Genomic DNA, 9,823 nt, shown 5'->3' with positions numbered 1-9,823 from the left:
CAACGACGACGGGTCTATCTTTGAAGAGCAGGACTTTGCCAGATGCATCAAAGAGATGCGGCCCTTGGCATGTAAACTTGCACAGGAGTTGGACCTGTCAAGTATCGGGCGGCTTATGATAACAACAATGCTCGTATTAAGCCGCCGACACATGAGATTGTGGACTTAACCCCTCAAAGGTGTAAGCATATCTTCGTCCCTGATATTGACCCTTCTCTTATTCTTAACGATGAGGCGACCTTTGAGGTGTTAACTGCCATGGCCAGCATTAACTGCTCTGGCAATGGCGTCCAAAAACATTGAGGCGGTGTTTGATTGGGGCAGGTTAGGTGCCCGCTCCTTCCTCTGTGCCCGCTGAGGCTGGCGGGGTTGAGCCGCCGCTGACTTCCATGCATGTCCAGGTTTAACTGAGGATTCACCCTTGCATCTGGAGTGCTTGGCCCTGCCCCTGGTGTGTTAAATAAATTCATGGGCTCATAATGCTAACACAGGCGGGTCTAGTGCCTCCTACGAAGAACTGTGTTAGAGGGATTCTGATCCAGACTTAAACGCCAAGCTTCTGTCATCACGCGCTCCGAGTGAGTCACGATCTGAGCCCGTTCCGCTGCCATCCTGGTATTCTCTGCGTTGATATCCTCCTGGGACTTAGTGATCTCCCCCTGAATCTTTACAATATCTGCATTGCCTTTTGCTTGATTTGCTATAGTAACCTCTGTCGCTAGCAAAGTTGTCAGAGTGCCCAAGAGATCTGATAAAATCTGAGTCTGTGGCCTATCTGAGCCACCAGCACCGGCTGTCGCAGCAGCAATTGAGCCCGATATCATAGCCGCAGCTGTTGATGAATTGAGAGGGCCCTATGCCAGCCATGAAGATAGCAGCCCTCCATAGTGGCTCATAGGGGTCCGGAATACGGTCACCATCGAAATAACCCCCAAGCCCGCCGTCTTGAAGCTGATAGATGGGTTTCGTTTCTCCGGTCAGGGACTCATCACTTGCGTAGATGAGAGTCTCTCCTCCAGATACAGAATCTTCCGCGAGCTCCTTGCCTTTTGCGAAACCAACGAAAACATGCTTCTGGCCGGGTTGAACCCGAGCGGGTTGCGCGCGCCGAGCCGGCTCGACGATGTCGGTGCAGACGTCCGGCTCAGGCTCTGATCCGCCGATTTTGCCGATGAAGACATGAATCCCGCTGAAGGGGACCCGGTACCCGTACTCGATTGAGTCGGCCTCGGGGACGCAACCAGCGTCGTACATGTAGAGCTTGCCGCGGTGACTCTTAGTCATCCTGCCAATGGCGTATCCCTTGATCCCTAGGAAAGAGACCTTCAAGAAGTCGAAACCATCATGCGCTGGCCCCATGGTGGGCGCCAACTGTCGTGGTTTCTCACGGCAGATGCCCTCGTGAAAGGACTTAGGTGCGAGGCCATGTCTACGGTGATTAGCTTAAAGGGATTGAGCGGGACGAGAGACACGAGTTTACCCAGGTTCGGCCCCTCACTATCGAGGCAAAAGCCTACATCCTGATTTGTGTTGTATTGATTGAGTACTGATTACAAGGGAACGGTATTGCTTAACCTGGCTATCAATCGATTGTAACTTTTGTTTACCCGCCGTAGGGGCTCGCCTTTATATACACAAGTCGAGGTCCTGGGCTTACAAGTATCCGGGTCGGCTTATACTTCATAACCAATGCCGGCTCTACATCATCTTTCCTTCTTTGACAAGTCTCCATCGGGTGTCTTACACCTCCAGGTCACGCGCCACCTCCGGGTCTTGGGCCTTCAGCTGGCCCGCCTCGTAAGCCGCCTCTAGGCTCTCAGGTTTTGGCTTCTTGGGCCTGCCTAAGCTTCATTGTTGAGTCACCAACAGTGTAACCCGGCCCCTCCTGGGCAGGTCACACCATGGAGTTATATCCCAATAGAAAGTATGTTAGCTCTGCCTCTCCCTCATACAAAATTGCAATAATGATTACCGGTCTAGTTATCGACTTCCTAGGGATAAATCTTTCTCTTGATTACAAAAAGCTTTCTACTAAACTAGTAAATTTATTATCTTGCAATTTATTCATAGTTTTATTCTCGCAAAGTACTTCTAGTTTTATTCTTGTTCTAGGTAAAGCAAAACGTTAAGTGTGCGTAGAGTTGTATCGGTGGTCTATAGAACTTGAGGGAATATTTGTTCTACTTTAGCTCCTCGTTAGGTTCGACGCTCTTATTTATCAAAAAAGGCTACACACGATCCCCTATACTTGTGGGTTATCAATATACTAATTTATAGCAGATCTTTGGAGGAACATTTGGAACATTTATGTGTTATTTTTATTGCTCTACATGATGCACATTTGTTTGGTAACCTTGGGAAGTGCACCCTTTGCACAGACCAAGTATCTTTTCTTGGCTATGTTGTTACTCCATAGGGAATTGAAGTTGATAAAGTCAAGATTGAAGCTATTGAAAGTTGGCCGTAGCCCTAAACGGTCACACAAGTGAGGAATTTTCCACCACAAGAAATATGGCAACTTGCAACCATCAATATTGGTCACTGAATGGTAAATGTTTTTCATTTACAAACTTTTGTGACCAAAAATAGTTGGTCAAAAGCTTGCCGTCTTTAATGAAACTTAACAACCTTTGTGTGAAATGGTCGTACAAGGCAAAGGCCAGAATAAAAGGTTGTTGGTTCTACGACAAATTATTTTGGTCACTTGCAACATGCCCACACCACGTCAGATCCAACGTGGTAAGCTAATGTGGCAAAATTGTGACCAAATGAATTGGTCGTTGATTAGAATCAGCCTAGTCTAGTCCAGCCGTCTACATGGGCCGAGCACAACAATTCTGCCCATTTATTATTTGGTCGTGCCCAATAATTCAGCCCATTTATTATTTGGCCAAGCCCAATAATTCAGCCAATTTATTATTTGTTTTCCTAATAATTTTGTTCAGCCACATGGGCCAAGCCCAACAATTCAGTTTTTTATTTTGCTTTGACGTGGTCTTTTTGGCTCTAGAGTTTCAGATTTTATTTTATTTTCAAGAGAAGGGTCCACTAGTCTGATGGATCCCAATTGTTAGGTTCTAATAAGTGGGTCCCAGGTGGCTAATATTTTAAAATAATACAATTTTTTATTAATTTTCAAAAATAGTAGGTCGACTATGTGAGAAAATGGGGCATGCACCTATCAGCTTGTTGTAAGCCAATTAGTTCCAGTCGGCCTACTGTAAGCCAATTAGTTCCAGTCGGCAAACAGTTAGCCGATAGGAGTGGGCAGGAGCCCAATCGCCTTGCTGTTAGCCGACATGGTACTAATCGGCCTACTCTTGGCCGGCTGGATCCAGTCGGACACCAGATGGCTGACGATGTATTATTTTTGGAAAATAATAATTCAGCGTAATTTCTAAGAATTAATAAAAAAATGTATTATTTAAAAAATAGCTCCTAGGTGTCAAGGTTATATTCCTCAGATTTCAATGATCCAATAAATAAATAACCAATAATTAGACGATGCTTCAAACAAAGAACAACTAAATATCATGAAAACATGGTTCACATCATGAATACAATCAAACAGAGCCAAACTTGGCACATTGCAATCAAACATGGTTCACATGAGGTTTATTTTTTTCGAATATGCATGAGTGTGCATATCATATATTAAAGAAGAAAGGCATAGAAAGCCTCCACCACAATTACACGGTTTTGTTACATATTACTCCTCACTCATCTCCCACCTCTCCACTCTAGTAAAGAAGGGAGTTACATTCCCTTTCATTAGCCCGGCCGATGCCCACAGTTGGCCCTCATGCCTCACTCGCCCTAGTAGATACTCCAAGCAAGGGCGCGCCCCTTCAAAAACAATAGCATTCCTATGCTTCCACAACTCCCACCAGACTAGAGCAATAATAGTTCTAAGATCACATGAGGTTTACAATCAGAACTAGTTCACATCAGGTAACACAACTAAAAAATCCAAAAAAAATAACTAGCCATACAAGTATAACTAGCTCCAATGAGCTAGAACTTTATGATTCTCCCAACTTCTTCGTCCTAGATCTCACGACGAAACATGAATGAAGGACAACGTCTGCAAGTTATCAAACAAAATGGTTTGGAACAAAGTAAAGGCAAATCTAACAGCATGTTAACTTGTAGGCAGTCCGTGAGCATAAATAAGAGTAAAACAAGCAAAATGAGGAATAGAAATCAGCGGATACAAGTAGTAACTAACAGCAACAAGTAAATACTATTCTACATCAGGTTTACATTCCTATAAATGAGACATTTTTATCATTTAAGCATAGAACGACAAGGTAAACAACATTTTGGTGTTTGAAACAAAGAACCAGAATTTCAATGTTTGGGCACCAAAAAATTTATTTCAGTAGATCATATGTTATTTAAATCAACCCCTAAGGAGAGACACTTTGTCACCAATATTATGCAACATCTGTAGAATCTTAACCTCGTAAACATGCACTATGGAATTTGCACCTCAAAGAACTATATATATTTATCGGGTTTAATTAGCACATAGAAGCCAAATACTAGTAATTGATGTTTAGTACACAAAGACATGATTCAGCTAAGTAGACAAGAAGATGACTATCAGTGCATAAACCTAAGCATAAATAGCACATGATTTGTATGCGTAACTCTTGTGTTCAAGAACTTGATTAGAAAGCAGTACCCAAAAGAAGGTAGCAAGCAAACATTTCACTTCTGAAGATAGGAAACCTAGATCAGCACCTTCACCATGATCGCAAGTTTGACCTGGGTATGCATACTGCAAAAACAAAGGGCATTTGATTAGGCATAGGAAAATAGCAGTTTAAATCAGCTAATGTATATTCTGTAGCACATAATTCAACATCATGCAAATGTACTATAGACACTAAAATAAGAAAACACATACCGACATTGTTATATATAGTTGTGCTAGGGAATTTCGAAATGTAAATCAAATGCAAATAGGAAGAACACCAAGATTGGTTTCTATACAAAGATAAACTACAGCCAAAGGAAGGGTAACAGATGAAGAAAAAATCCTGACATACAAAGGTAAGCTCAACACACAGAATAAAATGAGTGGAACTTCAGTATAGCCTCTAAATTGTCATGTTCACATATTAAAAGTAAGCTCAACATAAGCATAAAACTTTTGTTTGGCACCACCACATTAGAAGACACTTTTCTTCTTCACTATCATCAGAACACGCCTAATTAGACTTGCTAACACGAACATAGGATCAACTCACAAACTTAAACTGTTACACAGGAGGATAAACAATCATGTACTTATTTCCTACAAAGCATGAAGTTGAGCTTGTTGCTAGTAAAACTTGGGGCATAAAGAGGAAAAACAAAGCAATAGTTTAGGCTTGGTGTTAACTAACAGACACTGTAAATCAATAGCATATTAAGCACCAATTTTCTCGGATGCAGAGAGAAGAGGAGCAAAACAACACAGAGAGGTGTTACATTTTTCATACTTGTAGATGATGTTTGCACCCAAGGAAGATACATGGGGCTAGCCTTGCATGTGTGCTTGCTTCACCGGTCCATGCATCACTGTAGCTGGCAAGCAAGTAGGCATCATCGACATCTATTCCTGGCAACAGAGAAAGAATCAAAACAAAAAATATTAGACCATAATATGACACCAGACCATAGATCAGTAACTTTAAATCACAAAGTATATCGACAACACCATAAAATAGTCCCAGACCCCAGTGTTATTTGAGTATGCCGAATGTAGTTTATTTTCATGATTTGTTGTGTATGCATGATAAATACGAAAACACCGAAGGGCACAATACAATCGTAATATACATTCATTATTACAATAGCTGTTGATGCCACAAGAACCCCTACTGTAGAATTTGGTATTGAGTTGTAACTAAAAAATATCTATAAACGAAGATACAATACAATCCTACTTCACATTCACTATCATCAAAGAAACCCGTGATGTTACAAGCTTCCGTACCCTCAAAATTCAGCACTTGACTTGATGTCCAGAGAAATATAAATTGAAATAAACTAGAGCAGGGAATAAGAAATAGAGCATCTACATGTTACTTGCCATGTTTCGCAATCTACAAACCCTAGGAGAACAAACATAAATAGTGAGTCCACGCTAAGAGTTTGAGGCACATACGCCCGAGCCGTTGTTGAAGTAGGTGATCAGAACAATCACACCCTGAGACAAAAAAGCAACAATAGCTACATCATGAGAAACAGCTAAACACACCAGAAAAACAAAACTTGAAGAAATAATTATCTATCTGCAAGAGAAACTCTACCATGAGGAGGATGGCTTACCAAGAAACTGAACTTAAATATAAAACTTTGTAATGCTAAAGTTTTAGCTAATAGGGATTACAGAATTTAAATGGGAAAAATTCTTCTAGTTGCAGTTATCACGGATAGAACAGTTTATAGTCTAGAAACATTTTCAATCAAAGACACAGCCTAGAACACATCAATTTGGAGGTGCGGGTTATATACAATCAGACATCTCATGTTTTATACTACTCATTATAATTCCACTGATCTACGGACTCAAGGTGGAACTTGTCAATAGCATTTGAGGGGCACAAGCTAATCCACAATGGCAGCAGAACTAACATTCATAGCATCATCATCGATTTTGCAAGAGCAATCATGATGTTGCTTCCCATGAGGCATGGAGGAGGATCTTTACGATAACCATAGCAGTACCTCGTCTTCACCTACTAATCCTCATCATTTCTGCCAACATGCAATCGTATGAACAACATTCAACATGTTATCTACACAGAGAAGAGACAAATCGTATGCTTCTACAAGCAAGTCGAAGGTAGTATCCAACACTGGAGTGACTACATTATTCATCGGCTTTTCCGCGAACACCCTCACAACCTTCTTGAACGCACTTACCCGAGTAGTGCAATGTGCCTTGTTGGGGCCAGCGGCACAAATCTGTAACCTGATAATGGATCACACATGATTGTGTCAGTCATTTTAATCCACCAGTCAATATTTTTTGCATCTGAAACCATGGTAACTGATACATAAAACAATTGATTACTAGCAGGAAAACTGTAAACAAATCAACGCGTCCTCATATTCATCATGAAAGTTCAATACTTCAATTCTTTAGAGGAGCAGCAGTGAGCAGTTATGTTTTCACTCTAAATCCAGAGGACACCATGCATTGATACGGGGCTCGTAGATGAAGCTAAGAGTACAAACTAACCAGCAACCCAACAGTTCATATGAAACAATCATTTTTCGACGATTACCTACTGGCGTGCCTTGTCTAAGACGATGAGGTCCCCGACGAACTTCGGGTCGCCATCCTCCTTGGCCTTGTCCTTGGCGGCCACCACCCGAGTAGTCCACGTGTCATCGCCTCCATGGGTGCCTGCAAACAGAGAGAGAGAGACTCAGGTAGTGAAATCCTGATAGAGAGAGAGTGGGAGAAGAGAGAGACAGACAGATCCGGCGAACCCTAGGAAGGAGCTGGAGGGAGATGAACTCTCCGGGAAGAGCCTGCTACCATGTTTTGTGCAAGGGACCAACGGGAGGCGGCAAGGTCAGAGACGGCAGGCGGCCAGAGCTAGCCGAGGGGAAGGAGGCATGCGGAGGGTGGCTTGACCATGAGATGCAGGCCGACGGCAAGGACCTCCTCCAACAGAAGAGTAGGGCGTCAAGCAGGAGGTCATGGGCGTGGACGTGGCTGGCGGCGCAAGCTCCAGCCGGTCATGGATGTGCGTCGGCTCGTCGAGGTGGGCAGGGAGCCGGGGCGAGGGACGCTCTTCGGCCATCGGTCGTGCGCTGGCGGGGAGAGCAGCAGGGGCCGAAGGTCATGCGCCGGCTGGTGGCAGAGGTGCCCGTTGATGGAGGGGGCATGGAGGTGCGTGGGCCACCAGTGGTGGCGGCACTTGGTCTTGGCCCAGACGAGTTCCCTAGTGGCTATAGTTTGGGGCTGGGGTTGGGGGGCTCAGGATCCTCGGTCCTCATCGCGACGCATGGGAAGGGATTGGGATTGGGGATTTGCGTCGGGTGGGTGGATGGAGTAATAAGAGCATGGTTAATAGTATAGCCAACTGCTGGCTATAAGCCATTGTCATGTCATCTATAGCCCATCTTATAGCCAATATGTACAATAATTGATTAGAAGAGTGTACTATTTTTTTATTATATGGCCCACCTTTCACTCTCACAAAGTGCCTAGGAGCACGTGCTAGAGCTGGCTCTTCACCAAGAGCCCGCTTTCCTTCTCTCTCTTCTTCTCTTTCCTCCAACTAAGTAAGAATATTCTAGTTTATTTTTTATAGCCAGCTGACTCAGCTCTATTGTACTTGCTCTAACCTAATGGGAAGTAAACGGCGGGGATGGGAGGGGGTTTAGTGCTGGCGGATGGATCGAATTTGATTGGGTTGGATTTGGAAGGAGATTAATGCGGGGTTTTGTGGGCTGGGAGAGAGGGGGTGGAGAAGGAGGTTGCAGATTTGAGATTGGAGGAGTGGGAGGGTGTCACACCCTGATTTTCATACCACATCATTTAAGTTAATTAAGCATGGAAATTTATACCAACAAAAACTTTTGTTTAATTTGGCTTTATTTTGATCTGGGTTTCTATTGATATTTTCAAAGTGCTCTTAAATCGAATAAATTCCCTAATTCTTATACTCCATCTTGTTGCTCCAAAACCTTGTCCAATGATAATACCATGTGTATAGGACAAAAAAGTATTCTCTTACGAAAATAATTTGGCCAAAAAGTATTTTGTAAATTAGGTTTTCCAAAAAAAAACTTAGTTAAGGCTTGAACTACAAGTACTTAATTTAGGTTGAGAAAAATCTTTCAAAAATTATATTTCAATCCTATTAGCCATAGGACTCCCTGAAACCACAAAAATATTATTTTAAAAGTTATTTTGCTATTTTATTTAAAGGTTTTTCTTAAGGCAAAAAAATATTCTTTAATAGGTTAAAATTATTTAATGTTTTAAAAATATTTGATAAAAAATAGGGAAGCTCGGTGGACATATATTGTCCATATATATGAGTTTCAACACATGGTCATGTTCAAAATATTGGTCAAATCCCTCAGAAACCCTTTCTAGATATTTCAATCTTTTGAAATATTTGCCAAGGAAATTTTCTCCATAAATTCCAAGAAAATTCTACCATGTCGCAATTGCCGAGTTTGATGCTCTTGCCAAGTCTCATGTCATGGAGAACAAGTTAACCCCATCAAACCCCCTCAAAATCCTCTCTACTGATTTTCAAGTTTGTTGCACTATCAAGTTTGTCCAAATGTGCTCAAATTTGGTAAACTTGCTCAAATTGCCTATTCTTACAACTATACCAAGTGGTGCATGGAGGAGAGTAGTGCATCATAGTCATATCTTGCCAAAATCATTTCTGCACATTTCTAGGGTTAAAAATAATTGCAATGTCAAGTTTCACCATCTGAGCTAATATTTTACAAAAAGCCTATTTGGCCTTGTTACACATTCCTGTTAATTTTCCGATCAATTGGATTCTTCTAGCTATCCCAAAACAACATCAAACATCTTCTGGTGAATTTTCCAATGTTACTTTGACCCCTTCCACTATTTTCCATGAGCTCAAATTTTTACCAGAGCTCTCCCTAGTCATCTTCTACCTCCACTAATTCTTGCAAGGTCATGGACGAATAATTGGTGGATGAAAACCCCACTTATCCTCTCTGGACAACCACTATTCCCCATCTTTCTTCACCTCCCCTCCCATCTAGTGGCTCCCCAAGGCATCCAAGGCCATGCCCACCTTGTTTACCCTCCCCTAGAACC

General features: G+C 42.3%; 1 long non-coding RNA gene across 16 annotated transcripts; it reads right to left on the bottom strand.

The window, feature by feature from the left end:
* Positions 1 to 3,594: 3,594 nt before the first annotated feature.
* Positions 3,595 to 8,033, bottom strand: LOC123156925 (uncharacterized). 16 transcript variants are annotated; one of them, XR_006478543.1, is made up of 7 exons: positions 7,284 to 8,033; positions 6,919 to 6,967; positions 6,628 to 6,750; positions 6,158 to 6,199; positions 5,490 to 5,608; positions 4,688 to 4,783; positions 3,601 to 4,084 (listed from the first exon to the last, which is right to left on the bottom strand). It is a non-coding gene; the product is annotated as an uncharacterized lncRNA (long non-coding RNA). The 16 variants fall into 16 exon arrangements; XR_006478542.1 differs by having other exon boundaries at positions 3,596 to 4,084; positions 5,490 to 6,750; positions 7,284 to 7,405; positions 7,492 to 8,033; XR_006478534.1 differs by having other exon boundaries at positions 3,598 to 4,084; positions 5,490 to 6,199.
* Between the last annotated feature and the right edge of the window lie 1,790 nt (positions 8,034 to 9,823).

The sequence above is a fragment of the Triticum aestivum genome, chromosome 7B, assembly GCF_018294505.1.
Source record: "Triticum aestivum cultivar Chinese Spring chromosome 7B, IWGSC CS RefSeq v2.1, whole genome shotgun sequence".
Taxonomy (NCBI): Eukaryota; Viridiplantae; Streptophyta; class Magnoliopsida; order Poales; family Poaceae; genus Triticum; species Triticum aestivum.
The sequence above is the reverse complement of the archived record's forward strand: the minus strand, read 5'-3'. Positions and strand labels throughout refer to the sequence as shown.